At 43.4% G+C, this 17,138-nt stretch overlaps 1 long non-coding RNA gene across 3 annotated transcripts in view; it reads right to left on the bottom strand.

Annotated features, from left to right (window-relative positions):
* The window catches only part of LOC128331581 (uncharacterized), a 163,387-nt gene that overhangs the window by 99,235 nt on the left and 47,014 nt on the right, over positions 1 to 17,138 (bottom strand). For all 3 annotated transcript variants that reach the window (XR_008310357.1, XR_008310358.1, XR_008310356.1), the window contains one exon: positions 7,686 to 7,838. This is a non-coding gene — a long non-coding RNA (uncharacterized LOC128331581). The remainder of the gene's footprint in view (positions 1 to 7,685; positions 7,839 to 17,138) is intronic.

Below are 17,138 nucleotides of genomic sequence, written 5' to 3'. Positions count from 1 at the left end.
CCTCCTATAGGTGGAAAAAGCTTTTTACAAATCTAGTATTGAAAAAAAGTAGAGCTCAATTAAGAAAAACAGAACAGGGACACTCATTCAATGTATAACAATGGCAGTGTTAATAAAAGATGCATCTATCAAAATGATACTTGCATTTGTGGTTTATAATGGCCCAATGTTAATGTTAATTTCTATGTGCTAATTTCTCACCCCTGATCCCTTACTTATTCTTCCGCTTCCACCCCCAAAATCATCCCCTGATGGAATTGGGAACTTAAAATAATGAAATATTAGCACTGCCTTATCTTGCCGCATCAACATAAAGCAGCTGGGCGAATTAGTGGCAAGTTAGCTTCATGCTCTGAGTCACTGAGTTTTCACATTAAAATGAGCATGAAGTATATGTGTGTGTGCACGTGTGTTAAAGGAAAGGACTGTAGCTGAGGTAGTGCATAGGCTTTGCATGCAGGAAGCCTCAGGTTAAATTCCTGGACTCTCCAGGTAGGGCTGGGAAAGTCCCTTGACTGAATCCCTGGAGAAAGACTACCACTCGCTATCGACAATATTGCCCTGGATGGACCAATGGTCCGATTCTATACAAGGAAGCTGAATTTGTAATTTGTATGTAACAATACAGAATATATTATACTTATATTTATAGCCATTTCTAGTCGGCCTGTGTGAATAGGCAAGTATTCAGTTTGGTGATGATCTCCCTTAAATTCAGATCCTAAAATTCAGTTTGTCCAAATATTTGTCCATAGGCTATAATAGGGAAAATCACGGAAATGCCTATATTGTATTCATTTATTTCCAGAATGGGATGAAACCAGTCCCTTAAGTGGGCAAAATTTCAAATAAATGGGTGCAGGGGTTTCCTAAAAAATGAACTTTAAAGTTTTGGATTTAAAAACCCTTAATTGTGTTTTATTCAACAGTGGGATGAAAATAGCAGGGAATAGGTAGCCCCTTCTGAGGACATTATATCTGCAAGCAAACAGGCATGCTTTATTGATTTTCCTCTGTGTCAGACACAGTATACTTAGTGTATTACACTAATACACTACATTGCTGACATCCAGACTAGCAACGTGCTGGTCCAGTGAACGTGCAGCATGTTCTCCAGGAGAGAAGTGATTGTCAATCTCCCCTTCTCTCTGAAACCCACTGTGACTCCTTAAAAATATGTGCTTGAGGGCTGTGCGACCCTCAGGGTCATGTCTGCAGGAGTCAATGAATTATTATTATAGCAAGGGTAAATTTTATAGTTGATGATTCACGAAGAAATATGGGCGGGAAGTCCACCTTTTTGTGTGTATTTGTAATGAATGATAATATTACGGTTGTTAAAATTAATAAAAATTGAATTTGCGGGGGGGGAATGTTTGCAGGAGTCAAAGTGTGCTTCAGAGGGAAGGAGTAGTTGATGAAAATTACCCTTCTTCTCAAGAGTGTGCTGAGTGTCATTGCACCAGCACTTCGTGTTAACCAGCAGCTTGCAAAAGGTACTTTGGCTTACCAAGCAGAGCTTGATGTATTCTTTCTATATTCATCCTCCAAAGCACTGTGACTGGAAGGGGATGAACAAAGTCATCAGACTTTCCTCCTCAGAGTTTTCCATATATAGAAGATTTGTCAGTTTCAACAAGTTACAAATGGTTTTCCACTGAAAAACAGCAGCGCATAAGCCTCCGAATGGCCAAGTCTCTATGAATCTTATAGAATCCATTCGGATACTGCCTCTTCTGTTCAGAAAGGTCTAGCTATTTGATTTGGATTTAGCTAGTCAACCCAAATCAGACAGCAATCCAAAGCTTTGTACAGCCCTAATTTAGAGATTATTCGTCCACACTGAAATACTCAGAAATATGCAAGTTTAGGATTATTATATCCACAGGGCCTGTTTTAACAATGGGTAATGCAGTTTTCAATATAGAATCTGTAATGAGAAAATAACGGAATGAGCCATGGAGAAAGTGCCTTGCTTATCCTGAGGGATAAGCAAGACTATTGCAGACCAGATCACAAATTCATAAGGAGAGGCACCAGAAAGGTCATGGGAAGCCCTGGGGTCTGGTAGTGTAGACTACAGAGACACCAGGCAGAAATTCTATCAGCCCAAAATTAGCTGCTCACATAGCTCCCCTCTACATAATAGGAGATTCCTTGAGCCCAAACTCCTAGATGAACTATGACCCTCACCCATGGGGACTTCCTAATCGCCACCTACAAGACTTAACTGAATGATGACAGATTACAAGGGTCCAGGCATGAGGACTGTCCTGCCATCCCTCTCAGAGAAGATGGAGCCTTAGGAAAGGTTTTAGCCAGGCCAGAGGAGACTATGACTCAGCCAGGCATTAGATCCATCCAAGGTCCTGCTGCTCCAGTCTGATCCTACCCACTCTCTCCGGTGACTAGTTGATTTATGTACAAGTCAGCAGGAAAAGCACAGTTGGTCAAATGGCTGATGGGCAGTGTGAAACCCAGACACTAAGCAGCAACAACATTCACACTCGCTGCTGCTGCTGCTGATTGATGCATCATGGTTCTTGCTTTGAACAGCTTCTGCAGTGGCACTATTATATTTAGCAATGCTCTGCTAATTACTACTGGCTATAAGCTTGGCTTTTAAAATTACATAATAATTATGGGCATATCATGCCTGAATTCTTCATGCTTCTGAGCTGGAATAAAACATGAGAATAAGCAATGTCCAATGTGCATTACCATGTAAAATCAGGCAAAACTCAAACTGAAATAGAGAGACTACATAGAAATCTAGTCTTCCATTAGAATCAGTGCTGTACATCTGCTATGCATTTTTAATCTTTTTAAATAATGTAGGTCTCTCATGACAGGAAATAGTTTCCAAAAGCAAGTAATGAGAACACCTGACTGAAGGGGGGAAATATCAAAAGGAGCATACTTAATTTTCCCCCAAAAATGATAAATGTGCTAATTTATAAGAACCATACCCTTATATTTATCTTTTATAAATGCAAGCTTCATGTCTAAAAAATGGGATTTAGAACTATATGAAAATATGGTTTGTTAGAATCTTTCCATTTTTCTGCTAAGCAATTATTTTATTTGCTTGATTATCTGTCCTTGTCCATTCTGCAAGTCTGGCTTGCAAAATGGTCAAAACCTGCACAATCCTGGTTAGAACTGTAACTGCATCTCACTGGACTAGGTTCCTCTCCTTCCCAAAATAAGAACAGCCCTGCTGGATCAGGCACAAGGCCCATTTAGCCCAGCATCATGTTTCACATAGTGGCCCACCAGATGCCACTGGAAGCCTACAGGCAGGGCATGCCCTCTCTTCTACTGTTGCTCCTCTGCAACTGGTATTCAGAGGCATCCTGCCTCGGAGGCTGGAGGTGGCCTATAGCCCACAGTCTAGTAGCCCACAGTCTAGTAGCCGTATGTTCCATCCCTTATTTATTTACTTATTTTTCAGATTTGTAGACCACCCCAAACTTCTGTCTCTCAGCAGTTTAGAACATAAAACAGATTAAAAATCAAGACCTTAAAACAATTTAAAACCACAGACCATTTAAAAACCTTGGGTGAAAAAACAAGTCTTTAGAAACTTTTTAGAAATTTAAAAGATGGAGGAACATAGGAAGCTACCATAAACTGAGTCAGACCATTGGTCTATCTAGCTCAGTATTCCCTTCACAGACTAGCAGCGGCTTCTCCAAGGTTGCAGGCAGCAATCTCTCTCAGCCCTCTCTTAGAGAAGCCAGGGAGGGAACTTGGAGCCTAGACGCTCTTCCCAGAGCGGCTCCATTCCCTGAGGGGAATATATTACAGTGCTCACACATCAAGTCTCCCTTTCAGCTCTCACTGCTGTAGTCTAGTCAAGCCTGGAGGTTACCAGCATATGTACCACTGTTCTGAGGACATGTATCTCAAGAAACAGATGCAGCTGGAGTATCAGCTGAAAAATATAGAAAGCACCACTGGCCACCGCCTCGACCTGGGACACCAGGGAGAGCTTTGAATCTGGAAGCACCTGCCTGTCCTTGATGCCTCCCCGATTTCCTGCTGCAACTCGCAGTCACTGTCAGCGTTTCTATCCAGAGGGCAATAGCACGTCCCCGGTAGCACATTTCCTTTCAGGCCTTGTATTGTCACCCACAGGGTTTCTGTGGAGGACTCCAGTCCACCTAGGTTTTCTAGTTTGTTAGATTCAATCCCTTCTTTAACATACAGTGCTACTCCACCTCCAAGGCGCCCTTCCCTGTCCTTTCTATAGAGTTTATATCCAGGGATAACAGTGTCCCACTGGTTCTCATTGTTCCACCATGTTTCTGTTCTGCCCACTATATCTATTTCTGTGTTAGCAACCAAGCACTCCAGCTCACTCATCTTGGCTGGAGGCTTCTCCAGGCATATAATCACCTATATGCTGGATCTCTCACCTGATGTGTGCTATTCTTTTGACTCTTTGACCTGCTTGCACAGGCTCCCATCTGCTCTTTATGCAGCTCTGCTCTGTCCCCTTCTGTTTTATCTGAATCCTTTGCACCCGCACACTTTAAGGGATGGCTTTTGCTGCACCGGATACTGCCCAGTTCCCCTCGGCTATTCCCCAGGTGTCATTTTAAGAGCTGCACGGAAAACCTTTTGATTTTAAGTGCCAGCAGTCTGGTTCCATCTTGGTTCAAGTGCAGCCCATCCCTTTTGTACAAGCCTTGCTTCCCCCCAAATGTATCCCAGTGCCTAACAAATCTAAACCCCTCCTCCCGGCACCAATTTCTCATCCATGCATTGAAACACCTCAGCTCTGCCTGTCTCACTGTACCTGTGCGTGGAACAGGTAGCATTTCTGAGAATGCCACCTTGGGGGTCCTGGACTTCAATACGCTACCTATCAGCCTAAATTTGGTTTCCAGGACCTCCCGACTACATTTCCCCACATTGCTGGTGCCGACATGCATCACAATAGCTGTCTCCTCCCAGCACTGCCTAACAGCCTATCTAGATGCTGCGTGATATCCGCAACCTTCGCACCAGGCAGGCAAGTCACCAAGCGGTCAACACGTGGGTCACAAACCCATCTCTCTATACCTCTAATGATCAAATCACCCACTACAAGGAGGCCCCCACCACCCGGAGGAGTATCCTCTATGCGAGAGGATATGGGCTCATCTTCCACAGATGGGGTCCCTTCTAAAGGAGCATTTCCCTCTTCCTCAGACCGATGCCCTCCTTGCCCAAGACCTTCATTCTCCCTTACAGTAGAGGAGCTGTCAGCCCTAGAGTAGGATGCCTCTACTACATCCTTGAAGGTCTCATCCACATGCCTCTCTGTCTTTCTGAGCTTCTCCAGATCCACCACCTTGGTCTCAAGGGAACAAATTTGTTCCCTGAGAACCAGGAGCTCCTTGCACCAAGCACACACCCATGACTTCTGCCCATGGAGCAAATAGTCATACATGTGGCACTCTGTGCAATATACTGGGAAGTGCCCTCTCCCCTGCTGACTTTCTATCTTCATACTGGTTTTGTTGGCTGTTTACAGTATTTAGAGATAGTTTATTAGAAGGATAGATCTCAGCTGTAATGGTCAGCTATTTAACTGTCCAAACAGCCTTTCTCAAGAATATGAGGGAGGGAGTTGTACTTACGTTCTCTTCTCCACTGAGCTCTTTGTGATTACAAGGACTTGTTCCATGCTCCCCCGCTCACTTCCCGCTAAACTCCTGTGAAACCTCAACTTTCAGTTTGCTATCCCTGTTCCCTATGCTCTCGGGCCTTCACCTCTTATGTAGAGAGTAGGCTTCCAATTGAGACACAGGATGTGGGTCAAAGAAATGTCAAAGGAATGTGACCACAGCCTCCCACAGCCCTAGCTGACTCCACCCCCTCCAGGCACGGACAAACAAGAACATTGTTTGCTAGCCCTGGCAAATGCTAGCCCTGGCAACTCTCTCTCTCTCTCTCTCTCTCACACACACACACACACACACACACTCACTCTTATCCCTTAAAGAAAAACCAGCCTCTCAACATCTCCCTCCTCCTGTTAGTTAGTTTGAAGGGGGGAAAGGCTAGATGTTGTTCTGTTTAGAAAAGCTTGCTTACCTCCTCAAGCTGCGTCTGCTTTTCACAGAGTAGGCTTCCTACCTTGGTGATCAGATAATCTTATGCGAAGGCTTGCCCATATTTCCAACCAGAGTTGATTAAAAATATTTCCCCCACAAACTCAGAATAAAGGTGAAAATGCATCACAGAAATGCCATGAAATTATAAATAATAGATAGATGGCATTGGCTGATACTGCTAATTTACAGTGCTACAAAAAAAGACTTGGGAAAGTTCATTTCCCTCTGCTTTAATTTACCTCAAACTTGTTGCAAGATTGGATATGTTGAGAAGCATAACTGAATGTTTATACAAAGTGATATTGGGGATCATTCTATCATAGAAAGGCAGCACATCTTCACTTCAGTCCTAGTCAGACATTTATTTATTTTTAAGGCTCTACATGAGTACAAGTCTCCCAAAGTGTGTTGTTCGTCCTGCCCTGATGTGTCACTCATTCACCTCCCTCCACACTGCTCACAATTACAGCATTTGTCTGAAGAGGTAATCACTGTAAGCATGATGGCAAACACTTCATAAGAACATAAGCCCAAGGCCTATCAATCAATCAATCAATCAATCAATCAATCAATCTTTATTACGGTCCAGCATAAAGGATAAGGGTGAAAAAGTGATTACATGTAAAATGGTACATAATAATACTAAAAGGACTCAGAATACTAAAAATAGTAAAAACAGAATCACACCTGAGAAATAGTAAAATAGTCTATGCAGTCATAAAAATGATAAAAAGCTTTAAAGGGGGGGCATAAAGTTATATGAAGGTTAAAAGGCACAAAAATCAGTAATATATAAAATATATAAAATCCCAAGTAATAAAACTAGAAAACCGAATTGAGGGCTATGAAGAGCATTAAAAGGGAGGCACATGAGCAATTGCAAGTCCAAGGCCTATCTAGTCCAGTATCCTGTTTCACACAGTGACCCACCAGATGCCTCTGGGGAGCCTGCAGGCAAGAGGTATGTCCATGCCCTCTCACCGGCTGCTGCTCCCCTGCAACTGGTATTGAGAGGCATCATGCCTCTGAGGCACTTCTGTGATTAGCAGGCTTGGGCATCAATGCTGTAATCATGAGCAGTGCAAGGGGGAGGGGAGGGAGTGATATACTGTGGCAGGGCTTCCGACACGCTTTGGGAGGCTTGTACTCATGTACAGCCTCTTTGAAAATCACATCTGAATAGGCTTTTAAGGATAATTATTTTGAACAATGTTGTTCAACATTGCTGAAATTGTTCAACAATTCCAGTTATCACATAATCTTATATTGCCATCAGTATGTGCAAGACTACTAGAAACTGGATGTTTGTATTTCTTCCAATGCATTATGGCCAGTTTTGACTTAAATAAGAAAGTCCCATTTTGGAGTGGACTTAGGACAGGTCCAAATTTCACGGAGAAGTTTTGCACTGGTGAAACACAGTTTGAATCGGGTCTTGGCCCTCACAGTTCCCCACCTAGGAGAGTTTAATGGACTCTGCATCAATCTGCTGTATGTGAGGCTGTTATGTTCTTATTCCACCTGAAAAAATAAATAAAATGTATAATAAGTTTTCAAAGACAACAAAAAATAACATACTGATACTGAAGATATTGATCTGTTGCCATGGACAGTATGGACCCAGATGCTGAAGTAAGGCGATGTTCCATCTTGGAAAAATGATGACTTTTCCATTTGTTGAATCAATATTGTGAGCCATTGATGTATACCTTAGAAATCCTGGTTCAGGACCTGGGTAAAACAGAATATAATAAAGCTATTATTATTTCTTTTTACACAGTCAGACAGGTGTTATTGACTGGTTTGTTTTATCCAGACATCGAGTCCTTCCCAAGGACCTGGGATCAGCCAATTACAAAAAGCAACTTTACTGGGAACAGCCTATATTTTGCGACAATATCTATAATAACCAACAGTATTGATGATAAAATTCAGCTATTATTATTATTATTATTATTATTATTATTATTATTATTATTATTATTATTATTATTGTGCTCCGCCCAGAGCCTTTGGATGGGGCAGTCTAGAAATGAAATGAAATGAATAAATAAATAAATAGTACAGTTTTGATGTTGTATGTAGAAGTTCCTATATTACTCTCTTGGCAATCCTTTAGAATGAAGTAGTTTTCTTTTAGGCCTTCACAGTTGTGTTGGTCAGACTAATATACCCTTTGTTGGGCCTTGTCAAAGGGAGTTTCGCCACAATAGCAGAGAACCTCTGACAGTCAGAACTGTCAGAAGGCCTCTACTGTTATGGCAGAAATCTGTTGGAGATAAGACATGTCGACTGGACCCCGACCCTCCACCACCTCTCTCTTCCTCCTCCGCCTGCAACCCATAGGGTGAATCAGAAGACAGGCTTCGTGAGGTCCTCCTTGCTCTGGAGCAAGCCAGCTATTCTGCAGTTTAAAAGGCACATTTCCCCTCCTCTAAATTCTGTTCCTAAGTAGTACAAGTGCTTCTGGGATTCTTAGGGGTTTTGGTTTTTTTCTGAGGCTGCAGCCCTCGGGAGCAAATAAGACCTAACAAAACCTGTCTTCTGCTACACCCAGGTCACAGGTGGTGGAGAAGGAAAGGGCAATAAATGTCAGATTTATGACCCAACCTGAGAGTTGGGAGGAGCCAACATGGTCCCACCTGACAGTGGCACTGTTGCTTTGGGTCAGAATTTGTGCATATGATTGCATGCCCTCAAGCCTTCAAAATGTTAATGCTTATAAGAGTTTGGGATCCTAGGAGGAGGGTGGCCAAGAAAACATACACGTACAAAAAAATCAAACAGTAATTTACAAACCAATTTTTTTAAAAAAAGGGCACAGACATAATATACTTTGTGGCAATGCTGTGAAAGCCTTGTCATGAAACTAAAGCATATACATGAGGTGACCCAAATGATGTTCTTGTTGCCCCATTAATCATATTTAATACAGAAGTCCAATAATGTTATCTTTGGTCCCAGCTTTGGCAGACCATAATTTAATAGGAGTGGCTCTTTCAGAAAGTGAATCAGGTACTAGTCCTGTCTCTTTCAACCTCTTTTGTGCTTCTAAATTAGAAAACCCAAATGCCATTTCCTTCAGATATTAAATACAGTCAAGGTTAGTATAAGAGAATAGCATAATTAATTTCCCAAGCAACTGTCTGTGAAGAGAGAGAGCAAAAGTGGGTAAGAAAACCTAAAACTCTGTTCCTTCAAGAGGCATTTCTTTTTAATTCATCCCAGAAGCGATAAAAGCAGGTCCAGAGGCTCCTGTCAAATGAATTAACATACAGAATTATGCACCCCGACTTCCCAATACACACTCTTTTGCTAGCTAGCTTTATCAAATGGCTCTTTATTGCATCTGGGTAAACAGATTTTCAATTTGGTGCTTAAAGAGGGAGAAGGGAGAGGCTCCGCTAGCATTTACTCGTATCCAATTTCAGATATTTCTTCACACACATAGTGATGTGCAGGGTGGGATATACTGGAGAAAACTGAAAGGTACATAAATCAATTAGAGAGACCTAGTTGTGCGTGCAAATGATCTCTACATTTCCCCCAAATCCAAGCTAATCTAGCACTTGCATAAGATCAAGTTACCACACTCTTTTGCCAACCACAGTAGCTATCAAATGCTTCAAAAGAGAAGAGATGTCAGGGGAAACAATTCAAATAAAAAGTGATTTGCTAAAAGTGACTGACAAAATGGCTCATTTCTCCTCCATTCTAATATGCACCCTTGGCCTGTAGGCCTTACTCACTCTATAGAGGAGGAAGTCACAGGGAGATGTGGCCACCATGAACATAACAGCATCCCTGCTGGATCAGGCCCAAGGCCTTTCTAGTCCAGCATCCTGGACTAGACAATCAAATTACTACTACTACTAATAATAATAATAATAACAACAACAACAACAACAACAACAACAACAACAACAACAACAACAACAACCCTGTTTCCCACAGTGGCCCACCAGATGCCTCTGATAAGCCCATAGGCAAGAGGTGAGGGCATGCCCTCTCTCCTGCTCTTGCTCCCTTGCAACTGGTATTGAGAGGCATCCTGCCTCTGAGGCTGGAGGTGGCTACGGCTACTAAGGTGTTCTGAAGAGATGTATCCAATCATTTTTATAATTACGCGTGATAGCCACTCCCTTTGCCTCCATCTTTGGAACCAGGGGCATAGCAAGGTTGGAGTGGGCCCAGAGACAAGATTTTTAAATGCCTCCCCCTCACTGAAGCTCAGCTCATGAAGTAAAGTAATCTTAAATGAGGCTGAATAGTGGTAACAAAAAGCGTTAGGTGTATGTATAAACACATATGTGCCACAATAGAACATCATCCTAAATTATTTCTCCCCCACCCGGCTATTACCGGTGCCACACTATGGGCCTTCTGTCAGCTACTGCCATCATCACCCTTCCTCACCCCATAGAAGCATGCTGTTTATTTTTTCATCACTGTCCTGCTAGAGTATGTGTCTTTTCTTTCCCTCTCCTTGCACTCCCCCACAAGCCAGGAATCCCCCTGCCACCAGTGGCAGCCACTGCAAACAAGCTGGGCTGGGTGAGGTGGGAAAACGAGCCACAGGTGCTTGATGCTCCCATCCTGCCCTGCCCACCTCTCCCCCTCTCTCACTCCACCCCAAGCCCAGCAGGCTGGTAATTCACCTAGTTGGTGAGTTCAGGCATTGGGCTAATCCTGATTATTGAATCATAACTAAACACCACTGGAATCAGAGGTGAGTTAGACAGAACTAGCTGATATTCAATTAATTTCAGTGGGGCTGTTGCCAATTGTGGGATTTTGGGGGGTGGGGGGAGAGAATCATATCAACTCCTTTCCTCCATGGCAAGTTTCCCATTCTGAAAACAAACCCTTTAGGTCTTCTCTGTTTGCTCTGTACCGTATTATATGGCTACTTTTTAAGGTTATGACAATACTTCCTAGCTGTCTGGATTTGCTGTATCCTGTACTTACTAAAGATCTTCCATGCCAGTTTGTGGTTTTGTAAGCTCAACAATAGGTCTGTATATGTTGGCAAAATCAGAAAGGGGAGGTTAGAATTCCTGCTCTCCTCCATAAGGGGTCAGGCAACAGGGAGCAAGTGTCCCAAGTGGTAGGGTCGGGGTGCTTTGAGGGGCACTCCTGCACATGTGCAGCTAACATAGGCTAGACAGGGCTGCTGAGTGTCTTCTGGGAAGTTGGAAATAAGGGTGAGAGTGATGTAGGAGAGTGGGAAAGCACAGGGATGGCTGCAGAAGGTAGTTCCTCCAGAGGGGAGGAACTACATCCCCCAGGAATCCCTATGCTTTCCCAGCCTCCCTGCATGCATTTGCCATCTCTCTTACATCACTCCCCACCTTACTACCAACGCTGCTGGAAGACTCCGTCAGGAGCATCTCTTAATGCACCTGCCACCTGGGGCACTTGCCCCACCATCACCTGACACTTTGTGGGAATTCCGACTTCCCCTTTCCAATTTTACCAACGTGGACTGACCTATTCAAGAATACAGGTGTCTTATGGAAGCAAGTCCAGGGCAAAGATCCATTTAAAAAGCCATATTTCAGTGCCCTATGTTCATTCTCAGAATATGGGCCTGTTTTAAGTAGAATGCTAGCATATTACTCCTGTAGCAGATTTTACTCTTGGGTTCATTTTTCATTGATTGCGAATTTTGTTTCAGGCTACCAATTCCAGTTATTTTCCCTCATGGGACACTCCAGTGCTTCTGAGCTGATTAAAACTCACCTGATTTCTCTATAATGCCTCTACTAAGCTTCTTCATTCCCAGCAGTCTTGTCTATAGGACTATTATCAGTTATCAGGGAAACAGCTCATTAATGTCATTCCCCACCCTTCTAACTTTCTCCTAATACACATGGGCTTTAAAAAAAATGTGTGTGTCGTAGGGGTAGAGTTCTGTCCTACATTTTTGTATTCTGCAGCTGCAAAAAAAAAAAAAGTGTGTAAGTCGCCATCTATTTAGTGCAAATCTTCAGCAAAATGGGTAATCCTGAAGAACAGCTAAAGCTTAAAGGCTGAATTCTAAAGTAGTCTGAATACGAAAAAAGCATGAGTCTATGGAAAGCAAGGCCAGTCCCAGGCCAATTTGTCCACTGGGTGGATTGGACATATGCCTTGGGTGAAGCAGCCTGCAGGACACAACATGCCAGCTATAGCCTGCCCACCAATCACTCCAGTACAATTGGCTTGGGGAGGCCCTCACCAATCCACCCAGAAGCTTGCCTTGAATTCACAGGCCATTTGACCAAGATGACTAATCCTTACTCTACCTTTAATGTTAGAAGACTGCACAGAAAGAGTGTGTGCACTAGCCAGGAAATGGTGTGAAATTATTATTATTATTATTATTATTATTATTATTATTATTATTATTACTACTACTACATTTATATTTATATATTTATTTATATTTATATTTAATTATGCTATGTGGCAGCACCACAAAAAATGGGGAGGAACACAGATGGGACAACGTCAATTTCTGGGGGAGAGGTTTGCCCTAAAGTAAAGGTAAAGTGTGCCATCAAGTTGATTTTGACTCCAGGCGCCCACAGAGCCCTGTGGTTGTCTTTGGTAGAACACAGGAGGGGTTTACCATTGCCTCCTCCTGTGCAGTATGAGCTGATGCCTTTCAGCATCTTCCTATATCGCTGCTGCCCGATATAGTAGCAGCGGGGATTTGAACCGGCAACCTTCTGCTTGTTAGTCAAGCATTTCCCCACTGTCTCACTTAAGTTTGCCCTACATATTGGATTTTTGAAAGAGAAACAGCAGTATATTTCAGGTTAACATTCCTAACCTAAACAAATGGAAGTGATCTAAGGGGAACGGTTCTTTATATATGCACCTGCATGCCTCCCTCCATGGCACTGGCAAGATCTGGCATGCATGGGGCTGGGGCTGGGGGATTTGTTTGCCCATTTGCTCGGTCTGGTCAGTGAAAAGCCAACAAGGGCTAATGACGTCACTACCCAGCAATGAGCGGTGATATAATTAGCCCTCATCAGCTCCCCTGGCCCTGGTCCCATGTGCCCTGGCTCTTTACTGGTGCCAGGGAGGGTGCTGGGCAGCTGGCGGGAGTGGGTAATCAAGGTGGAGGTTGGCAAATGACCCTGAGAAGTACCTTTCCTTCAAGTACTGCAAGCCTCCAGCAATTGGGAGGGGACTGAGCTGCTTGTTGGGGAGGTACCTGCCTCCTCCTCTGGTGCTACCCAGGATTACATTTCTGCCTTGTTTATTTAGCATATTTGTATGCTGCCCAAAACTCACGTCTCTGCAGTGTTTACAATAAAAGAACACAGATTAAAAACAAAGTTAAAACATTAAAACAATTCAACACAATGATAAGATTCTATAAATCTAATTAAAAGCCTGGGTGAATAAATGTGTCTTAATAGCCCTTTTAAAAGCTGTCAGAGATGGGGAGGCTCTTATTTGCATTCCAAAGCCTCCTGTCCCTGAGTAGCCAGCCACTAGATGAGCTGGTGGCAGCTGCAGACAGACCTCCCCAAATGATCTCAATAGGCGGCAGGGCTCATAACGGAGAAGATGATCTCTTAAATACTCTTACAATATTTAAGGAGTTTCACTTCTGACTCGTTGTTGGGTTAATTTTATTTTCATCTTTTCTTGGGGTATGGTACATTCTGGCCAGGACTGTTCTGGACTTTCATATCTACAATCCGATGCACACTTACTTTTGAGTAAGTCCTACATGAATTCAGAAAGACAGACTTCCGAGTGAACATCCACTACTGGGCTGCACAAACAATAAAATTCTGTACCACACTGACTCAAAATACTTTTCCAAGCAAAGAGTTGAAACCTTACTAATGTAGATTCGGTTCAGGTACTAACTTTAACAAGGTGACCTAGTGGGTGGCCAGAACCTCAGGGGTATACTCGTGAGTCAAATGGGCCGTAACCCAAAATTTGGCTTTAAAAAAGCCAAATCTGGCAACAGAGCTTTGGAACCAGCACACAGAGCAATATCAAATTCTTATGCTTACAATGTACTTCCTGTAACATAACAAGGCTATTCACACAATTGAAGAAAATCGGGCTAGCCTCCGCTAGCCCGATTTTCTTCAGTTGTGAGAACCACCGGGCTCGGCTGCGAGCCTGGTGGTTCTTGAGCAGCTAACCCGCTCAAGTAGCCCGCCCCTTAGCCCGGGTTTGCAGAGCAAGCACTCCGCAAACCCAGGCTATCGGATCGTGAGTAGCAGCGGCACGGCTTCGCGCTGCGGCTACTCACGAGAAAACCCCTGGAGGGGAGGGGAAAAGCTGCCTCCCAGCTCTGGGGGTCTTGCCAGCATGCCCTGCAGGCTCACACAGGGCGTGCTGGAACTTGCGGGGGCTGATTGGCCCCTGCCGGCTCCGTCACGCAGCCGGCAATCGCGTGGGCAGCCAATCCAGTCGCCCAGGGCTCCCTCCTGCTCGTGTGCGGGGAGAGCGGGCTTAGCCTGCTCTCCCCACGCACTGGAAGAAACCGGGGCTCACTGATCGTGAGACCCAGTCCAACAACTATGCAACTTGAGTTGAACTGTTCCTGAATTTTTTTAAAAAAAAAATTTTGTAATGTGCACACAAAAGGATTTTAAGAAGCAGGGAAATGCATATTGAATCACACAGTTGAAAGCCGTGCGACTAACCTAAAACAGATTACCATTTTTGACATCGAGGGTTTTGGTTTCAGTTTGGGTTCAAGACAAATAAGAGACTTTCAGTTTGGGTTCAGTTCATTGGAGATGGGGACCACCTCTCTGGGATTTTTAAAAAAATAACGGTTCTGTTATACTCCCGGGTTCCAAAAAAAGGCAAGTTTCTGCAATCTGTGTACATATGTAGTTACATCATTTTACTAGCCATGAAGCAGAGACAAGGATCTGGAAGACTTGCTTGTCCCCATAGTATAGGAACACAGGAAGCTACCATATACTGAGTCAGACCATTGGTCCATCTAGCTCAGTATTGTCTACACAGACTGGCAACAGCATCTTCAAGGTTGCAGGCAGGAATCTCTCTCAGCTCTATCTTGGAGATGCCAGGGAGGGAATTTGGAACCTAGATGCTCTTCCCAGAGTGGCTTCATCCCCTGAGGGTAATATCTCACAGTGCTCAGACATGTAGTCTCCCATTCATATACAACCTGCCTAGCTAAGGGGACAAGTCATGCTTGCTAAGATGGCACAGTGGGGAAATGACTTGTTTATCAAGCCAGAAGTTGCTGGTTCGAATCCCCGCTGCGGAAACACCTATATAGGGTAGCAGCGATATAGGAAAGATGCTGAAAGGCATCATCCCATACTGCGTGGGAGATGGCAATGATAAACCCCTCCTGTACAGGTGAAACTCGGAAAATTAGAATATTGTGCAAAAGTCCATTAATTTCAGTAATGCAAATTAAAAGGTGAAACTGATATATGAGACAGACGCATTACATGCAAAGCGAGATAAGTCAAGCCTTAATTTGTTATAATTGTGATGATTATGGCGTACTGCTCATGAAAACCCCAAATCCACAATCCCAGAAAATTAGACTATTACATGGAACCAAGAAGACAAGGATTGTAGAATAGAACAATATTGGACCTCTGAAAAGTATACAGTGTACTGTGCTTGACTGGCCAGCAAACTCGCCTGACCTGACCCCATAGAGAATCTATGGGGCATTGCCAAGAGAAGGATGAGAGACATGAGACCAAACAATGCAGAAGAGCTGAAGGCCGCTAATAAAGCATCCTGGTCTTCCATAACAGTGCCACAGGCTGATAGCATCCATGCCACGCCGCACTGAGGCAGTAATTGCTGCAAAAGGGGCCCAAACCAAGTACTGAATACATATACATGCTTATACTTTTCAGAGGTCCGATATTGTTCTATTCTACAATCCTTGTCTTCTTGGTTCCATGTAATATTCTAATTTTCTGGGATTGTGGATTTGGGGTTTTCATGAGCTGTACGCCATGATCATCACAATTATAACAAATTAAGGCTTGACTTATCTCGCTTTGCATGTAATGCGTCTGTCTCATATATCAGTTTCACCTTTTAATTTGCATTACTGAAATTAATGGACTTTTGCACGATATTCTAATTTTCCGAGTTACACCTGTATTCTACCAAAGACAAACACAGGGCTCTGTGGTCACCAGGAGTCGACACCGACTCAGCGGCGCACTTTACTTTACTATTAGGGTGGTGGATTATATTTAGTACACTAACGGTGCCAGGGTGCTCATTTGGTCTCTGGATACTAAGTTCAATGCTGGTGTAATGTGCCTGCAGAATCTTTAGAGCCATCACAATAGCTTTAGTGCCTCTGGCAATCATAAAACCTGCTTCTAACAACAAATCTGTTCCTAACAGCTTAGTCTAACATTTTATTTTGCATTGTTAGTCAAGTATGATTAAGAATCTGCTTTGGTTTGGGATGCATGGTGAGCCTGGTGCAAGTTCTAATGGGGGTACAGCCTAGTCTTCTATATTTTGTGTTGTGGAAGCAAAAGAGGGTGTCTTTCTTACGACTGCACAACAATGGTCTATAGAAGCCAAGGAAACAAAGCAAATCTAGCATATGGAAGAATCCAGTTGACAGAGGAATAGAGATGAATGCACAGTAAGTTATATTCTAGATAGGAGCATATTAGTGACAGAGCATAACTCAACATGTACGAAGCCCCAGAGTTACCAGCTGCCATCTCCTACTAAGGATTTTGGACAGAACTGTTGTCAAATTATAAAATGGAATGGGGGGGGGGTCTGGATGAGGCCCACTTGAGTAGGATTGAGACAGAATACTGTGATGGTCCCTTGATAGTCCCACTCCTTGGTTCTGCCGGAGCAAAACCCTCACATTGTTAAGGTTAGTCACATTACAAACACCACCATCTCAGGGATATCCAAGATGGTGCTGCCCACAGAAAGGTCTTTTAGCTGAGAATTTGAATGCTTCCCTCCTTGTGCTCCTCCACACTGAGTAGCTTTCCCCCCTCCTTTTAAAATGACATTTAC

This window comes from Hemicordylus capensis, chromosome 6 (assembly GCF_027244095.1).
Source record: "Hemicordylus capensis ecotype Gifberg chromosome 6, rHemCap1.1.pri, whole genome shotgun sequence".
Lineage (NCBI taxonomy): Eukaryota > Metazoa > Chordata > Lepidosauria > Squamata > Cordylidae > Hemicordylus > Hemicordylus capensis.
Note: the sequence above shows the minus strand (reverse complement) of the source record. Positions and strands in the feature narration are given on the sequence as shown.